The 21,697-nt window shown below is 34.8% G+C and overlaps 1 protein-coding gene across 1 annotated transcript in view; it reads right to left on the reverse strand.

The window, feature by feature from the left end:
* LOC126756015 (uncharacterized) overlaps nt 1-10,800 on the reverse strand; it is a 92,649-nt gene extending 81,849 nt beyond the window's left edge. Inside the window, exon 1 of the mRNA XM_050468805.1 lies at nt 10,230-10,800. The gene's annotated coding sequence lies outside the window, so the exon portion shown is untranslated. The remainder of the gene's footprint in view (nt 1-10,229) is intronic.
* Nucleotides 10,801-21,697: the final 10,897 nt, after the last annotated feature.

A 21,697-nucleotide genomic window follows, 5' to 3' on the forward strand; every position in this document is an offset into this window, starting at 1 on the left:
TATACTTTAAATTTTTAAGTTTTCGAAAATGCACTACTTTAAAAGTGTGGCAACCTTGATCAGCTAATAATCCAAATAAAATTTCCTGCCAAAACTGTTTCATTTAAGTAATAATTTGATTGCCAGCCAGCAGCTAATAATTTTATTATCCACCAAACTAACGACAATGTCACTCATACGCCGTGTCGGACAATACATTTTTCTTCATTTTTATGCTTCTTTCCGTACAAATTGGTTTTCCAAAAATAAACGCAGAACATGTCTATTATTATCGTATACTATAATCCACCTTTGAGACAGTCTTAATTTTAATTATAATTTCTACCTTTCTTATATGTATGTATGTATGTATGTATTGTGCGTAAATAATAAACTTCCCATCACTTTACCAACCCATGCAGTTTTTCGTTCTTTGTCACTGATGCCATACTAAGCAAACTACCTTTGTATATTTGTATATTTATATCTATATGTGTATATATGTGTACGTTTATATGTGTCTTTGTATTTTTTTTTTTTTTTTGGTACCAACTCTAGCCTGCGAATGACGGACATTTGAGCAATATCCGTACGCTTTGCGTGCATTGTAAGCATGAAAGTCATTAATGCGCCAACCACACCAATAATTTAATCCTCCCTCGTCAACTCTCCGCTCACTCTGCGCTCTTGCAGTCATTTATTTTGTGAACGCAAGAAGATTTCGCATAGATTGTGTCTGTCAGTCTCTGTCTGCGGTTTTTTATTTCATTCATTTTGAATGTTATTTTGCGCTTTTCGTCATTTGTTTGTGTTATTGTTGCTGTCAGTTGTCCACGTTTGCCATAAAACACTGCTGGTGCTTGCTGCAGGGTGCGGTGGGAACCCTTTGTTGCCGAAAACAAGCGAACACACGAATTTGTTTATGTGTGAGAGTGTGAAGGTATACATATATGTATATACTTGTATGTATATATCTTATGTATTAGGGTGCGCGTTATTTACCACCAGGAAATGATTATATCTAGTTTCCGAGACTATAGCAAACTGACCAATCGGAATCAAGTGTATGGAAAACTTTGTCATTTGATGAGATATCTTTCAGAAATTTTGTACAGATTATTATCTAAGCATATTATACAATATCCGCAGAAATTGTTAAACTCGGTTAACTACAGCATAAAGCTGCCATACAAACTGACCAATCGAAATCAAGTGCTTATATGGAAAACTTTTTCATTTGACAAGATATCATCAAAAAATTTTATATGGATCATTATCTGAGAGAATGTAACACAGTCTCCTTAAAAATTGTTAAGATCGGTTAACTATAGCATATGGCTGCCATACAAACTGACTAAACGGAATCAACTTCGTGTATGGAAAACTTTTTCATTTGAAGAGATTTCTTCACGAAATTTGGCACGAATTATTCTCTAAGCCAATGTTGCCATATCAGCAGAAATTGTTCAGATCGGTGTAATATAGCATATGGCTGCCATACAAACTGCACGCTGAAAATCAAGTGCTTGTGAGGAAAACTTTTCCATTTGAGGAGATACCTTCAAAAAATTTGGTATAGACTATTATCTAAGAATATAATGCAATATCCGAAGAAAGTGTTCAAATTGGATAACTATAACATACAGTTGCCATACAAACTAATCGAACGGAATCAAGCCCTTGTATGGAAAACTTTTTCATTTAAGAAGATAACTTCACGAATTTCGGTACACGTTATTACATGAAGCAATGATACAATATCCTTAGAAATTGTTCAGATCGGCCAACTATACCATATAGCTGTCATACAAACTGGTCCATCAAAATTAGGTTTTGTAAGAAATCTTCGATATTCGTGAAGGGTTACTTATGGTACAGCTTCGGTGCAATGGTCTGATATACAATTTTCCGCTCTACCAAAAAGTTCCAAAAATTTTTTTTATAAAAACTTTGCTTTAAAAGTTATACGCAGTTCAAGTTATGCCTTAAAGTGTACTGCATTCATATGGTACACCATGTCGTATGCGCAACACAGAATGCATATAGTAAATCACTTGTATGAATGCTGAAGACGCTTGCTGTATAATTTTAACGGCGTATAACTTTTCAAGTAGTGGTTTAATGAAAAAATAATTGCAACAATTTTTTTAGAGTGGAAAATTTTGTATTAGAATCTAATTTTTTGAGAGCTGTAGATTTATTTGGTAAATGCGAAATATCAAAAAATCTCATATAACTACGAAATGTAACATGATTAAGGCACCTTTTAAATTAAAAATATTAAGCTTGTTTAATTTAGATAAAAACGGTAACGGTAAAAACGGAAACTTTAGGGTCTTTTTTGAAAAAAAAAACAACAATTCGGAAAATAAAGCAAACCCTAATGTACTTGTACATATATGTATGTATATAAATAGTAATTTGTCACTGCGTGCAACGTGTGACAGTTGACTTTTGATCGCTGTCGGCGTCCAGCTGTCGTCGGCACTCCCCCAAATTCCGACAATTTACCTGTGAATCTAACAACTGGTCAGCGGTGTGGCAACTTTTGGTGCAACAACAACGCACGCGCCGTAGCAAAAGTAGATTAAAGCATACCAAAGCGAAGCAGAAAAGTAGAAAAATTCATAAAAATTGCTTTTAATGTTTGTGGAAATGGTAATGTTGTGGCAAAACATTTTCGCAAGACAGTAAAAAGATGGCATCGCTGTGTTTTCCCGCAAATTACTTTATCAACGCCAGCGTTTGCTTGCACGCCATCACTCTTTTGCATGCAAAGACTACCCAACGGAGCGCTTATGGACTGTTGAGCGTGCGTTGCTTGCCACTGATTTGTCTCGTGTTGACAATTTCATCTTCTTTTTTATGTTTATCTGCTGACTGCGCTGGCAAATTATTTGTGTTCTGCAACTCATTTGTAAATGTTCCTTTTTCTCCTTTCTTTTATTTGCTCTCCTTTTGTTTGTTCTGCTCGCTCATTAACTGTTTTGATCTAAGTAATCTACGCTTTTTATTGCGCAAACTGCAGTTTAAGCAATTATCTGGGGTGCTAGCGTTTACTTTAACAGTTATTTAATTGTAATTTAATTAGTTTTAAATGTAATTGTATTTTTAAGGGTAATTCTACGAAATAAATTATCAAGGTCATTAAACTTTTAAGCCAACTGGGATTTCAGAGCTTTTTGCAATCACGAAATATTGGCTAATAAACATTTCAGCATCACATAAATTAAGATATTTTGAAATAAGATTTTTTACTAATTACAGCACTTTCTTTCTTTCTTTTATTAATATTTTCAATTAGGTGGCAACTTATTAATTTTATTATTTATTTAAATTTATTTAATAACAATATTGTGATCTATGAAATTGTATGTTAATGCTTATTAAAATCTCAAACAAAATAATTAAGGGCGGCAACCTTGTGCAAATTTATGCATTTAAAAATATTGAATTATTTTACTTTTAACACTTTGAGCCCCGCGTGCCCACCCGTGGTCATTTTTTTTCTGGACCGGTGGACCGCATGCTGACGAAGGGTTGTGCTTTAGTTGACAAGCTGGTTTGTTTGTTTTTGTTTTATTGATTGTTTACTTAGTTTTATTGATTTTTTGCGATTGAGGTGACTTTGTGATATTTATTTTTGATAAACCAAATGCATTTTTGTTGTTTTTTTTTTCTTTTTTTTTTTTTTTTTTTTTGTGACCACCGGTGTTCACATTGTCCCATAATGAAAATCCACCAATGTCCACGGGTGGTCACATTGTCCCAAATCGTTAAAACATAAATGTCTACCGGTGGTACACGCGGGACTCAAAGTGTTAAGCTAATTTTTATTACAATTAATTAATTAGACAAAACAAGGAGTCAACTCTATTCTCTTTAAAAATGAATTCAAGCTATAATTTATCTATATTTATGTTAACAATTAATTCTTATAAAAATAGTTATATTTTAAGACAGATGGCAGCACCGTGTCAAATTATAATGAAAGGTAATGCCGAACACATTAAAATATGCCTAAATTTATTATTTCATATAATTTCTAATTAATAACGGTAATAAAAAAATTATATTGGAATATGTGGCAACTCCAGACAATAAATGTTTCTCTAAGAAAACTCACTGATACATTTTCATTATATTATACATATTACACAAATTTTAATGTTTAAGGCACAAAAAATACAATAACTAAAAACATCTGGCAACCCCGCTAACTTAAAAATTAATTCAAGCCGAAATTTGTTTGTAGTTACCTAAATTTCTAGTGACAATTAAGTATATTTTACCAAAAAATGCTTATAAAAATAAAATTTTGAGACAGGTGGCAACATTGTGTCACAATATTATCAAAGTTAATGTGTAACATATTTAAATATATGTATATGAGTTTCTTATTAGATATAATTATTAATTAATAATGATAATATAAAAACTTTGGTTAACATACATACATATGTACGTGGCAACTCCAGCTCATAAATGTATCCAAAATAAATCTCAATTAAATATTTTTTAATAAATTATTTAAAATATTAAACAACTTTTAATGTTTAAGGCATAAAAAATTTAAAATTAAAAAAGAAATATGGCAACCCTGCTCGCTTTAAAACTAAATTCAAACCGAAATTGTTTTATAATCACCTATATTTCTGCTGACAATTAACTATATATTAACAAATAATGCTTATAAAATTGAAAGGTGGCAACACTGTGCCACAATATTATCAAAGTTTGTGTGAAATATATTTAAATATGCCTGAATTTCCTATTTCATTTAATTATTAATTAAAAATTATAGTAAAAAAACTTGATTAAAAAGTCTGGCAACGCCAGAAAATAAATGTATGTTTAATAGGTCTCATTATAAAATTAAGTAAATTATTTAGCATATATATTACATAACTTTTAATTTGTAAGGCACCACAAAATGCAACAATAACAAAAAATCTGGCAACCCTACTTACTTTAAATTGGAATTCAAGCCGAAAAATATTTTAATATACCTAAATTTCTTTTGTGACCGGTTTAAGACATGAAGTCTGTCGTTTCCACTCTTTTACATTTTTCAAGAAAGTTAAGCTAAGATGTTACTTTTCGATCAAGGCTATAAGGACAAGTTAACCTACTATATAATGGAACGTAGGTTCTGCCGGGACTTGAAAGCAGGTGGGGAACTGTAATTGCTGGCATGAACTATTCATTCAAAAGGTTGTGAATGCAAGAACCGCATAAGAATCGCACGCAAAAGTTGGATCTACATATGTCCATTCATTTTATATAAGATTATTTAGAAGAACTTTAGGACTTTAGGAAGAACGGCTAACCGATTTTCATAAGAAAGTTTTGTTCAACTATGGAAATCACTTTTGGCTGAAGTGATACATCCTCAAAAATTACCGTGTGCTCATGAGCAGAAGGAATAATTGATCCCTATTTATTCAAAAATGAAGTCGGTCATAATGTTACTATCAATGAGGAATGTCATAGAACCACGATTAAAGACTTCTTCGTGCCTCAATTGGAAAATATTGATGTGGCTCCAACATGCTTACTTAATGACTTATGGCACCACATGTCATACAGCAAACGAAACAATCAATTTATTGTAGAAGACTTTTGGTGAGTGCATAACTATCATTATGGCGTCGTGCGCCTGTGATATGGTCTCCAAGATTGTGCAATTTAAAACCACTGAACAATTTTTTGATGGGATTTAATGTAAACTCTTGTCTATGAAGAACAGCCGGATACAATTGGCGCCGTGGATAAGAATATTCGTCGAAAATTTGGGTCTGTCCATTGGAACTTTTTCGAGCCAGACCTAAACAATTTTTAAAACATAATGGCAAACCCTTTTTCTTGATAATGAAGCTAAACTCTTTGCCAGGATATTAAATTTTCCATATGCATTTGATTTCTTCTTGAAAATCACATGTCTAAAGAAACATCTTACATATTTACTAGGGGATTCGGCCACGCGTTGCTGTGGTATAGATTTTATACTGTTATTCATATAATAAACTATTCAATACAGTGAAAATTTTATTTACGAATTTCATTTATTTCCCATTTTCATTTGATAGAGCTTTCGCTGTATTTTTATTTTTGAATTGTTTTTACTATCCTATCTTCTAAGTTGGTTCAAACTGGACTCAGTGTACTAAATTTTACTAAAATCGGTTCAGTAGTTTAGGAGTCCATTGCGGACAAACAACGTGACACGTACTTTTTATATATAAAGATATAGCTAGACCGCACGTTATTCCGGCACTCTGATCTCACTTCATCTATCTATTCTTCCATTATTTTCTTCATCGCCACCGCCATCGCCATTAAACACATACCCTTTCGTCGATATACATAGCTACTACTATATACGAGGACTTGCCGTTACATAGTTTATGGACGTGAGCTCATTTTGGTTGAACAACTTCGTGTGTCCTTCATATTTTTTCACAGCAAGAAATGCTTGCAATATTTGCATAATCAGTTAGTAGCGACAGAACGAAAGAGGGATGGCGTATGGATGCTGCGAAGGAGGAAAAATTTAAACTAAATCACATGACTGTGCGAGTAATGTGCTGGCAGCTCGTGGTACATTCATGGTCGATTAGATATTTTTGCTTGCAACAAGTACAATCTAAGCAGTCAGTACTAAAAGCCTTGATAAGCTGCACCTACTAAATTTTGAAAATAGTCAAAGGTCTTAGAAATAACCAGAACTTGACTCAAATGAACAGAAATCGGCAAAAAATGATACCCTAGAATGTTTCCTGTTAATTAGTCTTGAGATTGTAGAATCAAGAGAAGAGAAATTTATTGATGCTAACGAAAAATATGATGGAGTTATTAATTTCCGGTTTCGATTCTTGATTTTTTTAAGGACCTTATGAAAAGTAGTCTAACAGTCAAACAGATCGGCACCCATTCTTGTATTCAAAGCCGCTTTCGACACAAAGTCTAAATTAGCTACTCCGCGGAACTTATACGGTTATACAGAATGACGTTGAGCATAGTCATGAGTTCCGTCATAAAAGGGAAGGACCTTTCCGATTCTATCGATACCAAACAAACTTTTAGACAAATGTAAAATGTGCTGCGTGCCGCTAATAAAACTCGCAGTGGAACTCTCTACTCTAAAATACGGTCAAAGTACCTGGAGGCCCCGTATACTATATGCTCTCACGTTTTGAACAACGTCACTATTGTCCGCTCTAAATTGGAAAGAGTTAAGCACTTGGCATGCAAGTATCTCGGAACCAGCGTAAACTCCACCATCTTAGCTTGGAAATCAAACGTAGAACAACTCTTGTCAACAGGATCACAATGGATCGGCAGGTTTTTGAGAAGCAGATGCCGCTCTCGACGAACACAAGACGAGATGAGAAAGCACTTAGCAGTCGAGAGAACTGTTCTCCGTAAGTTATTTAGTATCGTCCGCATGAACGATAAATATCGAAGATGATGGATTGAGAAACTTTATGAGATTACAACAATATGGATATAGTTAAGCTCATAAAAATCAAAGGAATTAGAGAAAAGTTTCAACGATTCAAACACCATGGGTTAATAATGGAAACAAGGGTTTCCACGCCACTTATGGAAGGACCAAGTGCATAGCGATCTGTCTGCACTTGGGAAAAATCACGCAGTTTATCATTTAAACATTTCTCAGAACTTCTATTAAGCCTCTTTACGATTTAGTCTACATGATATCCACATGAAAGCTCAACTGGACTCAAGTTATGCAAGCGGCTTCTTCCGTAACATAGGGTCAACGGCTATAAAATGCAGATGAAACAGATGAAAATGTTTTTAATTTCGTCAAGTTTTTAATATTCAATTCGAAATCTGGATTTGAATTCATTGGGATAGATAATGTCGCATGCCTCACAGAAATTTGAAGTCTCAATAAATTTTTGGTTCGAGTAGCGCTGTCAGTACCAATTGAAGCTATGCGCGCTGTCACTGATCTTTAGGAACTTATGTGAAAGAATTTATAGCGGAACAAAGCAAAGGCCAATTGAAGAACCCCGGCCTTACTGACAGCTGTCGGATAATTAGCTTGTGAATTTTGAATTAAGCAGCTTTTGTTATTACGAAAAACGTTGATAAAAACGAATTTCGCGTGTTTATAAAATATAGCTTTTTGAAGGGAAAGAATAAAGATGCAGCAAACACTTGGCTTAATGACGAATTTCCGGACCCTATTCCAGAAAAATCAACCATTAAGGATTGGCATGCTAAGATAAGACGTGGTGAAATGAGCTACGAAGACAATGAAAGCAGTGAAACTCCAAAAGAGGTTGTTATCGACGAAAACATCAAAAAAGTCGGCAAAGTAAATTCCGATGACCGTAGTATCGGGCACTCTAAAGATATCAACTGTACATGTACATCACATCATTCACGAATATTTGTGTATGAGACAGCTATGAGCAAAGTGAATGCCGCGCGATCGCTCTTTTGATCAAAGACAACCATGACTTGATGATAGCGGTGTTTGAAGATATTTCAGCGGAATAAACCCGAGTTTTCAATATATGACAATGAATGAAACATGGCTTCATCAATTCACTCCGAAGTCATCCGAGTGGACTGCACACAATGAACCCGCTCTGAAGCATCGAAAAACCGCAACAGTCGACTGGCAAGGTTATGGCGTCTGTATTTTGGGATGTGCATAGAATAATTTTTATCGACTACCTTGCAAAAAGAATGATCATTAATAGCAACTACTGCAAAGCATTATTGGACCATTTGAAGCACGAAAACGGTCGAAAAATGGCCGCATTTGAAGAAAAAAGTGCTATTTCATCAAGACAATGCACCGTTTCACAAGTCAGTGAAAATGGTGGCGACATTCCATGAATTGGTCTTCAAATCTATACCGCATCCAACGTATTCTTTAAATCTGATCCCCAGCGTCTATTTTCTGTTCTTACATCTCAAAAGAATGCTCGCTGGCAAGAAATTTTCATCTAATGAAGAGGTGATCACCGAAACGGCCGGCCTATTTTGAAGCAAAGGTCAAATCGTATTAGAAAAATGATATCGAGAAGTTGGAGGGCCGCTATAATCGGTGGTAAACTCTTTTTTCACATGGCTTGCATGTTGGTGTTTAGGGAAAGTGGTATATTTTGTGAGTTGTATCAGAAGTTTCTTCATAGCCGACAAGACAAGTAGTTAGACTATTGAAAATTGTGTTCCTGTTTGGTATTTTTTTTAGCTGAAACTGAAGTCATTAAGCCTGTTGGATTTATTACTACAGCAATGCCGTCTTATTTGCAGTCAAAAATAATAAATTCTTCCGCACTGAATTTCCTTTCAACTCGAAGAAATTTATTCAAAATACCCTCCCCATATTTAAAGCACTCTTCATAATCATTTAACCAAAAAAATTGCTGAAAAATTTTGTGCAAAACCGTCTTCCTATCAATATACCGCCAGAGCAGGAAATCGATTTTTTGCTTAGACGCTTTTTCCTTTGCACATTTGCTGCTTTTCGACGAGCAATATTCAACACCAAATGCATATGACCTTTGGCAGAAATATTTTACTATAAAATACGCAAGGAAGATGTTAAATGAAGCTTAAAGAAAGCTATATTTATTTGAGCAAATACAAGGAAGAGAGTATATATAAAGAGCACAGGCATCTACGTGAGCAAATAGACAGTGTACTTTGGCTTGTGAGTAATGCACAGGCACAAGGCTTTCGTGGGTTACCTTTGGTTGCTGGAAGATAGCACGTTTTCGCATAAAAAACACATACATACACACACATGCTTACAAACACATTCTCAGTTGTATGTACATACGCACACTAGCAAATTCGTTCGCCGCAAACGCTTCTGCTCACATTAGAATTCCGCGTTGCAGCGCTCCCCCGCGGCAAGGAAAAGTAATTTAAATTTCTTCTGCAAACTTTTGCTTTCAACCTTTAATTTTAACATTTTCTTCCGCATGCCTCACTTACGCTTCACTGACGCCGCGCGACAGTTGCGTGTTTGCTTCGGTCACTTCTCAATCCTTTTCTTACGGCATTTTTCATTAACCGCATTCCTGCAATGTCGTTTTGCTTTTGGCGAAATAAAAATTAAATTAAGTTAACTCTGGCACATTTTTGGCAAATACTATACAACAATAACAGCAACAAGACGGCAGCAGCAGCACAATTGAGTCGCTTTGGCGCTTCAAGGCCACCAAAGAAAATGCGGGCAAGTTGTGTTGTTGCTTACTTACGCTTTTTACCCTTCACTGCACATGTTTCACACACTGCTGTGCTTTCTCACACACATTTCGCTGTGAATATTAAGCTACTTTCAGATTTTTTTTCACTTATTCATTGAATTTTTGTGGTTTTTGGTAACTTTCTGGTAGGTTTTCGGGTAAAAGCGTCACTTTTCTTACTTTTCTGGTGCTTTTGATAATTTGTTTGATTTTAGAATTATACGCAGTTTTATTTAACGCTTTTTGTGTGTATGCGTGTACGCATATATGCAGGCAAAATTATAGAGAAATAATTTTATGAAGACGGCTTGTTGGTGGTTGTGTTTGGTTTTAGTTAAATTTTGTGTTGTTGTACGCGGGTTTAATATTTGAAATAATTTTTAGGGTTTAACAAATTTTTAAAATTTTGTGCGCAACTCTTTTTCTTTCAAGTTTAAGTTTTTAAACAAATCGATTGGCTTTCGTTTTTGAATTTCTCAATGTTTTAGGTATATTTTTGGCTAACCAAAACTTTTTTCGTTTAAAAATAAAAATAAATGTCTTTTATTTTTGTTGCTGTTGGAAATGTGTCTAACGTTGTTAATATAAATTTTTAGCATTTAGAAAATTTTACAATAATTTCCATCAAATGTTTTACATAATCTTCATTTGAAAAATAATTTTTTGTTATACATTTTTTTATTAAATATGTTTTATTTTTATTTATTTTTTTTGGTTTTTTTTTATTGATTTGAGGTTTTTTATTTTTATATTCAATTTTTTGACATAATTTTCATTTGAAAAAAAAAAATTATTTTATTTTTTTATTAAATATTTTTAATTTCTGTTTATTGTTGTTTTTCTTTTTTTAATGATTTGAGGGATTTTTTCAATTTTTTTCTTTTACAAATTTTTAAATATCAATTTTTTTTACTTTTGTGTCTTTTGTCTTACCAAAATATTTTTTAACTGTAAATAAAGGTAATTTGAAAATTTCTTGTGATGGTTGCAATCCAAAAATTTTAAATTTTTTCCTACAAAATTTTGATATGTTTTCCATTTGAAAAATATTTTTTTATTATATAGATTATTTTATTTTGTTGTTTGTTTATTTTATTTTGTTTTTGTAATTTTTTCGTTGACAAAACTTTCAAAAATTATTATTTTTTGTTTAGTTTAATTTTCTCGTTATTGACTGTATTCCTTTTTGCCTTTTTTTTTTGTTTTTTGCAATTTTTCATAATTTTTTATTATTATGGTTTTTACATTTTTTTTATTTAATGTAAATATTTTTTAAAAATTATTATTTTTTTAGTTTTTGACAGCATTTCGTTTTTTTTTGTTTTTTTTTCAAGTTCATCATAATTTTTTGTTTTTATTGTATTTATATTTTTTTCTATTTAAGAATATATTTTGCTTCATATATTTTTATTTTTTTCATTAGAATATGCCCGCCATATAAATTTTTATTGTTATTTTTTTTATTATTTTATATTCAATTTATTTCAAGACTTTTAAAAATATGTTTTTTTCATTTGCAATGTAAATGCTGTGCCGATTTTATGTGAATTTGTAATATTTTTCAAATATATTTTTAAAAATTTCAATTTTTTTATTTATTTAATTAAATTTTTTATTTCATTTTCTTATTTTTTTTTTTAACTTCAATTTTTTACTAGGTATTTTTTATTAAAAATATATTTTTTTATATTCATTATAAAATATCTGCTAATTTTTAGTTTTGAAAAATATTTCTTTTATTCATTTTCATTATAAAACATCACCTTTATATGAATTGAAATATTTTTTTTTGTTTCATTTATTATATTTTAAAAAATTTTGAAATTTGTTCTTTTTAAATCTCTAATTCTTAAAAACATTTTTTTTTTCAAATTCAATATAAAATATCTGCTGTGCTAATTTTTTATGCATTTGTAATATTTTTTTGAATGTATTTTAAGAAATTTAAAAATTTTTTTCTATCAAGTTTTAATTATTTTTTTCTTTATTTTTTTACTTTTTTTAAATTAAAAAAAAAAAATTATTTTTTATTTTCATTATAAAATATATGCTGTGCTGACTTTATATGAATTTGTAATATTCGTTTATTAATTTTAAAAAATTTTAAATTTTTGTCTTTAATTTTTTTAATTTTTAAGTTTTAAAGACATTTTTCATTATTATGTTATGTTATTTTATTCAAACATTTTTAAAATTTTTTCTTTAATTTTTTTTTTAATTTTAACTCTTAAATTTTTTTTCACTTTCATTTTCTAATGAAGCTGTTGTGCTGATTTTATATAAATTTATATAATCAATATAATTAAATTAATTTAAAATTTTTTTCAATTTTTTCCTTTCAATTTTTTATTATTATTCTAATTTTTTTGTTTTTTTGTAATTTATAATATCATATATAAATCTTTCGCAATTTTTTCGCGTGTTTACAATTACGCTAGCTCCTTTTACTACCTTTTCTCCGCACTTTTTGCGCAATATTCGTTTCTTATTTCACCAAAATAAGCTCATTTGCGAAAATTTTAATTTTTCTTTGCTATTTCGCCATTTTGGCTGCTTTCACACGCAACTTTTGCGTTTTTCTGCACTTTTTCACGTCTTCAACGCACTTAAACACACTAAACAGGCAAGTAACGGTACACAACGCACGGAGTGAGTGAATATTTTCACTACAAAAAACTGCTTACGCATTCACCGTCAACTAGTGTATAGCTTTAAATGAAATTCGTTCATTTTTTTCGACTAAACGCCCATGGTGAGACCCCACCCTTCCAACAGAGCCACCAACCACATGTGGCCAAGCCACTTTGTCACTTTATACAAAGCACAGGTTCACCATTAGCTAAAAAAAAAAACGCACACAAAAAATCATACACTTCTTAATGCGTGTATGTATGTGTGTGAGCGTGTATTGGAGCGCCCTCAGCGCTTTCGTTCCAACTGTAATTCGCTTGGTCGCACGCTGATTTTCACTTTCGCTCCGCGTTTGTGTGCGCATAGCGCGTTTGCTAAGGACCTACTGCTACTCGCTGCTGCGCCGACTAGCTACCAAAGTGGCAGCTGCCGTTGCCACGGCTACTCAGCGCGCTACACGGTGAGCACATTTTGGCCACTGTGCGTGTGTCTGTTTGTTTGTTTGTGTGTGTGTGTGAGCGCCTTGTTCCTTTCACGACTTCACTTGGCATTGACACGGACGTTGGCTGCGAGGCATGCTGATTCCTGCTGCCTGCGTTTCTTCGCTGCTTCACAGCATTTTGTCCGGCCTTCACTTGTGCACAAAAAGTTACTCATACGCATTGGCACACTCACACACGCAGTTAATACAGCGCGCTTTCACTGCGCTGCCCTTCTTCAGGCAAACACTGTTTCAGTTTTGTTTTGCAGTTTTCAACTACTTTTTGAGTAGTTATTTTGCCATTTTAAATACTCTCCTCTTATTTTTTCATAACATCTTCATATTCATGTTTCTCCATTTGTTTGTCTGCCAACTCGCTGGCAATGAAATAGTTTCTGTTATTTATTGCAGCATATAAAGTTAAAAGTGGCTGTATGTGTGCTACTTTTCTAAAAATGTTGTGTGTATGAGTGTGTGTGTGTGTGTGGCTTTATCCCATTAACATTGTGTGCATAGTTGTTGTTGTTGTAGTTGTACATTTTTGTGTACGCTGTTCTCTTATCAGTATCTGTCTTATTTCCTTATTCGTTACTCTGGCATTTTGAGCAGAGCAGCGCAGCTGATTGCTATTCAGCGTGAGCAACTGCCATTGAACGGCATTGCCAGCATGGAAATTTGGGAAACTTAAATTTTAAAATTAACAGGTTATGTCAGTGTCAGTACTACAACTTTATTTGGATGCAGTATTAAAAGTACTGTTAAACTACTTTGACTTTCTTATAAATGCGAAATTGGCGTCTAAAATATGCTGGATACCGGTCCAGGTGAAAGTTATCAGTATAACAAGGCAGAATCGGCTTCATCTCGTATGAATTCACACATATTAAGGGAACCGAGTTAGCAAGGCATTTAGAAAAGTGGTAGCCATTATCCGTTAGAATTCCAACCAGTTTTTATAGTGGATCTACACACCACCTTAAAAAGTATCGTTATGGCTACAAATGATCGGAATTCGGCAAGCGGAAGGTTTGACTACTTAAAGTCTAGTTCTTGCCTGCTTGCATAACAAGAGTTAGTCCTAATATCCGCTTAGCTATCCACTATAAGGTTTATGAACTTACTGCGGCCTTAAAGTCTGAATTGTAGCCATTTAGTTCGAAATTACCTTCTGTGTATGAATTACTACAGAGGAAGTCCATTCCTGCTTCACTTTTTGATCCGTCGATGAACATCTAGATTTCTCTAGAACTCTCGATCACAGAAACATTAATTCATTCTTCCCTATTGGCGAATGAAAACGTTGTGTTTGTCGCATTTCCAATTTAGCTCGAGTTAATTAACAATATCAAGTTTGATAGCATGCCCGTAGTGACTCCAAGTTTGACTCGAAAGGTCAAAAATAATGAGCCAACTAACCGTCATACTTCACTTATATATGTATTGGACGGATGTCGTGGAACTTTTTGGCAAAAAAATCGGCCCTGTCGTGGATGATCCCCACTGTGTTCACGTAGGTTTCTTTTCCGTAATCATCAACAAACAAGCCATGTTGTATTAGTACGTTGAAATACTAATGTTTGAATTGATTGCTTTATTGAAAAGAATAAAAATGGTTCGAAGCTTTCCTGGAACTGTTTTCCTTTTAAAGTGAAAATCAAAAAACTGAAGGTGAAGAGAAAAAGTTGGATGTGATTGGGAACTACTAACTGGCTAACTTATGACTTTGTTGTTCTGAAAAAAATTAACAGGTCAACTGCCGAATGTCCCAAGACGCTGAACGCAGTCAAAGAGGTTTCGATTACAATAGGTGTACATTTTGGAATTTTTAGGGAGAATTACTTAGTTATTAAAATCTAGAAGCCGGAATCCGTCTGTAGTTAATTTATTAGTTGGAACTATATATGAATCGAATTTAACATTTATAAAATCTGAAGCGAATTTACCGACGAAAGTGCCCAAAAAGTCCACAAAATAAATTTGGATGACCGTAAAGTGAAGTTGTTCGAGGTGTACTGCATTCACATATATGTGAATATATATTTGGGTATGAGAAGGCTCTGTGCAAAGTGGGCGACGCGCAAGCTAACCTCTGACCAAAAATAACAGCATGATGATGATTCAGAGCAGTTTCTAGAGATGTTCAAGTGGAATTTTTGCATCGATATGAAACAACGGATGAAACAAGGCTCCATCATTTCACCCCGTGGTACAATCGACTGTCATCCAAGTGGACTGCACACGATGAACCCATTCCAATGGGTCGAAAAACGATACAGTCGGCTGACAAGGTTATAGCTTCTGTAATTGGAATCCCCATGCAATAAGTTTTATTGACTAAAAAAGGAAAGGAAGGTCAAAATTGCAACTATTACATGGCGTTATTGGACCGTTAGAAGCACGAAATCGCCGAAAAAAGCAGCTTTGGGAAAAAAAGAAAGTGCTGTTTCAGCAAATCAATGCACCGTATCACAATACTGTGAAAACTAACTAAAACTATTTCTTCTGCATTCACCGTGTTCCCTAGACCTGGCCAGCGACTACTTTCTGTTCTCAGATCTGAAAAGAATACTCGCTGGGAAGAAATTTCCGTCGAATAAAGAGATAAGCGCCGACACAACGGCCTATTTTGAAGCAAAGAAAAATCGTAGAACAGAAATGGTAGCGAATTGTTGGGGGGTCGCTGTAATCAGTGTATCAACCTTGAAAGGGAACTATTTGGAATAAAAAATAGGATTTTTTTCCAAAAAAAAGTATTTTTCTATGGTAGGCCGGGGACTCTTCAATTATTTAGTTACTGTAATTTTATCTTTGGACATAAATAAATATTTAAGAACTTTCAAAACACATTTGTAACCCACATTTTAGGAAGAGTTATTGAACTTAAGCACAAAAATTGTATGAAATATCCTAATTTCTAAAATCGTTTCCAATTAAATGAAAAAATTCAATGCCAACTCAAAGCACAACATCAATCCAACTATCGCTCATATGCTTCACAGCATCACAACCAACTGCTTACTACAAAGAACACGTGTTATATAACACAACAAAAACTACCAGCCAAAAAAAAAAACAAAAAGTTCCCACAGATAAGCTCAATGAAAAGCAAAAACGGATTGATGGAGACCCAGTAACCCAGAAAAGAGTATGTAGAGTCGAAAGTAAAACCCACAAATACAAACACACACACACTCATATGAATGCTCGTGACAGTGTGACTCAATGCGAAGCGAATATTGAGAGAAAAGTGTAAAAGCATTTTGGCGGGAAAATCTTACAACGCAAATACACAGAAACTTTCTACTATGAAATGAAAACAAGATGCAACAGCAACAACAACAACAAGAAACACTAAAAACTGACAGAGTCAGGCCAACAACAACAAATATATTTACGCATAAAAAACTTGTGATTTGTGTGACTGAGAGCGGTAAAGAGTTAAAGTGTGAGCCAGAGAGAGATGGTGTTGCCTTAATGGCGGTGGGACAAAGAGAGCGCACGCAAGCTTTTCTATGACGTCATTGATTTCCAGCGCACGCAACAGTGGGTGTGCACAGAAGGACATCGCACTGGAAGCAAAACATTTTCAAGGACTCGCGGAGAGAGAGAGCGAGTGAAGGTGTTTGGAAAGAGCGTTAACGCTTTGACAGGCTGTGAGCGACATCTGTTGCTAGATTTTGGACTATGTTTTGATGCACTTTCAAACAGACGCGAGTTACACAAAATTGAATTTGAAATTGCAAACGTGTGGAGTTGATGGGCGCCAGTTGAGGTTTACAATCTAGTGAAAACATTGCCTGAAAGACAAGCCTTTATGAACATGAGACTCCAATGCCAACACGTGTGAATAAATTAATTATTTATTTCGATATTCACGTATATTATTCGAAGCTATTTTTAGACTTTCTACACGAATATCAGGCAGACAGTCAAACACGTCAAACATATTCAAAGAAACTAACGGTATCTTCTATGTGCGTAAGTGTTGCTGACGCGTAAACTTTATCAACTATGAGTAATGTACGACAAAAGCAAAAAAAAATCGAAGAAAACAACAAAAAATACATATTTATATATATTTTCGATATCCCATTGCCTAGCAAAGGTGACTGATGGCTGTACCTGTTTTCTGTTTCTCGCTATCGTGGTGCTAATATGATTGATAGCGGCGATTAGTTTAATGATTTTTGTATGGACTGCCTTTGTTCGGCATTTCCGTTGATTAGACAGTCTATTTGTTCATATAAACAATGCTTTTGTGAGTTCAAAAATAGATACTTCTTCGTCTTTACTGGCGTAGATACCGCTTAAGCGGTTATAGCCGAAAACAAAAATAGGTTAGCGTCAGCTAATTCCAAATATCGCTGAAAATATGTCTAAATTAGATATGCTCCTAAATGTAGGCAACCATATACATTGGCACCAAAAAGCTTCCGGAAATTGTATTTAAAATCCTCGGGTAAATGACATCTCAAAAAAATTAATTTTGTTAATTACTATGCCAAATATGAGCGCGATCTGTCGGCCAGTTTGTTTACAACAGCTGCTTAAGTCGGTACGCATCAGTAGTGCGTTGCGATTTTTACAATGAATAAAAATAGCGAACAAAGATTTTGTCTGAAATTTTGTATTTTCTAACCAAATTCCGTCCGAGGAATCATTGCGAATGTTGGAAAAAGTTTACGGTGACTAAGTTAGTTACAAGCACAAGTCTACGAGTGGTACAAAAGCCTTCAAAGACGATCGACAGAATGTTGAAGATATGCCTCGTTTTGGAGGACCTTTGACACCTTCAACTGATGAAATTATTAGAAAAGTGCAGAATATGGTGCTTGAAACTCGTCAGGCAAGCGTTAGAGAGATGGCAAGAGAACTCGGCATCTCTCGCAAGTCCGTTCAAATGATTTGGGTGGATAATGCTCAGAACATACTGAAATTATGGCGAAAACACTTCTCCAACTTGCTGAATTGCAGTGAAAGCATAACACCAGAAGATGTCGAATCCGATTCCGCAATCGATGACGACCACTGCCTCACCTTGAAGAAGTTCGACGAGCAATTACACGTCTGAAGAATAACTAAGCGGCTGAATGGACCCTATCAATTTCTTTATGCGCAAAATCCTGGAAAAAATCCGTGAAAGGAAGATCGACACATACCACCGCTTCGTCGATTTCAAAACTCATTTTGATAGCACAAAAAGAGCTAACTTTATGCCGCTGTGTCTGAGTTTGGTATCCTCATAACAGCGAAGGAATTGATGAGTTCGTCTATCTTGGAAACAAGCTTTAGCACCAACAAAAATGTCATCTTCGAAACCAATTGCAAACAAGTGCTCCTTCGGACTGACTAGGCAATTGAGAAGTAAAGTCCTCTCTCGACGAACAAATGCCAAATTGTACAAGTCTCATCCCCGTCTTTCTATATGGTGCAGAGACATGGACGATGACAACATCTGATGAGCCGACAGTACGAGTTTTCGAGAGAAAGGTAGATTTCTGCTGAAGATTTATGATCATTTCCGCATTGCCAACGGTGAGTATCGCATTCGATGGAATGATGAGCTGTACGAGATCTACGACGACATTGACATAGTCCAGCAAATCAAAATATATCGGCAGCGCTGGCTAGGTTATGTTATCTGGATGGAAGAGAACACTCCAGCTTTGAGATTATCCGACACAGTACCCGCCGGGGGAAGCAGAAGAAGAGATCCACTCCATGTGAAAGACCAAGCCAGGTACATCGGCTGCACATGGTAACCCGAAATGGCGCCAATTGTGAAAAGAGGAAACGATTGCCGCGCTCTTGTAAACTCGGCTATAACCGCGTACGTGAAAGACGTAGCTATTGTGAAAACTTTTCCTTCGTGAAAGTGAAAAGTAGGGGTGAGAAAAATAAGGATAAATTATACACGCCAAGGGCACTGAATGATACAAATGTGTAAGTTTTGGGGAGTCCAAGTGAAACACGTATTTCTGCCGCCACAATGTAATCAAAGCAAATAATATCAAAATGGTTAAAGCAGCCGAAACCACGCCCATTAAACGAACAAACTGTCAGTCAATCAATCAATCAAGCAGTTATTCAACGTTGCTGCTAAATTCTCAATTTTTCCAACTGAACGATTCACACAGAAAACTTTGAGTGATGTGTCTAGATCTGGAAACCAAATGTGTAATAATTATTATGATTTGCTATTGATTTATTTTACGAGCGCTACTACACTTAACCCAGAAATTTACGTAAATCTTATATACGCCAAACAAGTTACATACATTCGACAATAGTCAATGAAACAGTGACCTGATTTCTTTCCCCGTGTCACTGCCAATTCTCTAACGGATAATGGCAAAACCTCAAAGTTCTTTGCACTCTTAGAAAAGGCAACTCAGAAAGCTTAATTTGGTATTTTAGTGATACAGTATTATGACTAACGGTATTCAAGCGCAACACGATGAATATTTGAACTTAGCTATTATGTATGTTTACTTAATATTAAGCATTTGATAGCAATTTGAATTTGATAGTATCTGAAATTTGTTTGAAATTTTGCCAATTACAATTTTCCTGCATAGTAACGGGTGACCCAAGCAGAGCTACATTTTTCAATAGCCTTTTTTCGACAGATGATGCGGGAGTCGTTTGAAGCTGTGATGTTATTTTTGTTCAGTATTGTTTGGCATTTGATCATGGAAAGACTCACGTCTTCAACAACGTTTACAAATCGTTCAACTTTATTACGAAAATTCATGTTCTGCAAAAAATGTGTTTTGCGTGCTTCATAAACATATTGAGACCAAGCATTCATTATTGGATAATATTCGGCGAAATAAACCACGTCCAGCACGCAGTGAAAAAAATATAGCAGCCGTAGCTGAGAGTGTACACGAAGACCGTGTGGAGTCGATTCGCCGCCGTTCGCAATAACTCAAACTGAACTGTGGAAAAGGCTTTTTAAAAAGTTACCTCTTCTGAGATCACCCGTTAGCTTCAGAGGTTCTCATATTCAGTATCTTTCCATATAACATCTGAACTAGTTTTTACAGCTATGTAAGGTTTCACACCCTAAGAGAAGTGTTTTTATTTTTTCCATATCTTAACTGGTGCTTTACTTGTCTGCTGTTAAGTGAGAGAATCAGATAAAACTTTTAATTTTGTTATAAGTTAAGTAAGTTGTCTGATATCATACTGTAACGTAAAGAGATGTAGATAATATTATGCAAATGTTCGCTCAGATTGGTTGAGTTACTGAGATATGAGGTTTCACCTAATATTTATATATTTGTTGTCAAATATCTCCCTTCCGCCTTTTTGTCTTTTGAATTTCACGGCTATGTATAAAGCGCTACAAAGCTCGTATCTGGCAATACTATACATCTTTGAAAGGTCTTGACATAACCTACAAAACGACGCTATGCATGATTAGTTTGGATATTGCGTTCAACAGTTATAGACGTGTAAACATGGAGTTCACTAACGCCGAAATTCGCGCTATTTTAAAGTTTTCTTTCGTTAAAGGCAAATCCGCTGGAGAAACGTTCCGTGAGATTAATGGTGTTTTGAGGGATGGTACTCTATCACTTCAAACTGCGGAGGAATGGTTTCGACGATTCAGAGCGGGTGAAAACGACACCATGGATAAGCCAGCCGGCGGAAGACCTGTGACGATGAATACCGATCAAATCATGGAAGACATTGAGTTAGACCGACATGTGGCATCTCGTGACATCGCCCAGAAGATGGTACTTAGTCACCAAACCATTTGAAACCATCTGCAGAAGGTTGGATACACAATAAAGCTTGCTGTTTGGGTGCCGCATGGTTTGACGCAAAAAACCTTCTGGACCGAATCAACGACTGCGATATGCTACTGAAATGGAACGAACTCGACCCATTTTTGAAGCGGATGGTGACTGGCAACGAAAAATGGATCACATACGACAATATCAAGCGAAAACGGTTGTGGTCAAAGGCCGTAAATCGTCCTAAACAGGAAGATTTTGCTGTGTTTGGTGATATTGAGAGGGAATCATCCACTGTGAGCCAGACACATATGGCCAGACGTTTAATTCTATATTCTATTCTTCTGGACCGCTTGAAACAGGCGAGTGACCAGAAGCGTTCAGAATTGGCCAACAGAAAGGGTGTAGTGTTCCACCAGGACAACGCCAGACCACACACTTCGTTGATGACTCATCAGAAACTAAGGCAGCTCGGATGGGAGGTTTTATCGCATAAACCATATAGCCGGGACATAGCGCCAAATGATTACCACCTGTTCCTGTCCATGGCGAACGCTCTTGTTGGTGTAAAATTGAACTCAAAAGAGGCTTGTGAAAAGTGGCTGTCCGAGTTCTTCGCAAAT

Source organism: Bactrocera neohumeralis, chromosome 4, assembly GCF_024586455.1.
Source record: "Bactrocera neohumeralis isolate Rockhampton chromosome 4, APGP_CSIRO_Bneo_wtdbg2-racon-allhic-juicebox.fasta_v2, whole genome shotgun sequence".
NCBI lineage: Eukaryota > Metazoa > Arthropoda > Insecta > Diptera > Tephritidae > Bactrocera > Bactrocera neohumeralis.